Source organism: Meles meles, chromosome 11 (genome assembly GCF_922984935.1).
Source record: "Meles meles chromosome 11, mMelMel3.1 paternal haplotype, whole genome shotgun sequence".
Taxonomy (NCBI): Eukaryota; Metazoa; Chordata; class Mammalia; order Carnivora; family Mustelidae; genus Meles; species Meles meles.
The window spans coordinates 85,826,164-85,826,548 of NC_060076.1; the positions used below are offsets into that span (position 1 = coordinate 85,826,164).

The window sequence follows — 385 nt, forward strand, 5'->3', positions numbered from 1 at the left end:
CCCCCCCAGTTTCCCTCCATCCCTCCCCCCGTCTCCCCATCCCCCCCCCCGCCTCCCCCATCCCTCCCCCCATCTGCCCCATCCCGCCCCCCCCCCCGCCTTCCCCCATCCCCCCCATCGCCCCCCCCACAGCCTCCCTCCATCCCATCCCCCCCAGCCGCGCGGGGCCAGGAAGCGAGGGGCGGCGGGCGGAGCGCGGCTCCCGGCCGCAGGGCGCCGGGGGCACAAACAGCCGGGCTCGCGGCGCTCGCACCCACGCCCTTTCCGCCCTCCGTGCGTCAGCGCCCCAGCTCCGCGCCGCTGACACTGTTGTTTCCTGCGGCGCCCGAGAGCCGAGGACGGACGGATGGGCCGCGCCGGCACGCTGGTGACACCTAGGGTCTGG

At 77.4% G+C, this 385-nt stretch overlaps 1 protein-coding gene across 1 annotated transcript in view; it reads left to right on the top strand.

Moving 5' to 3' along the window:
• The first annotated feature begins 202 nt into the window (after window positions 1–202).
• The window catches only part of CEMIP2 (cell migration inducing hyaluronidase 2), a 98,253-nt gene continuing 98,070 nt past the window's right edge, over window positions 203–385 (top strand). Inside the window, exon 1 of the mRNA XM_046022385.1 lies at window positions 203–385. This exon is cut by the window's right edge and continues 936 nt beyond it. The gene's annotated coding sequence lies outside the window, so the exon portion shown is untranslated.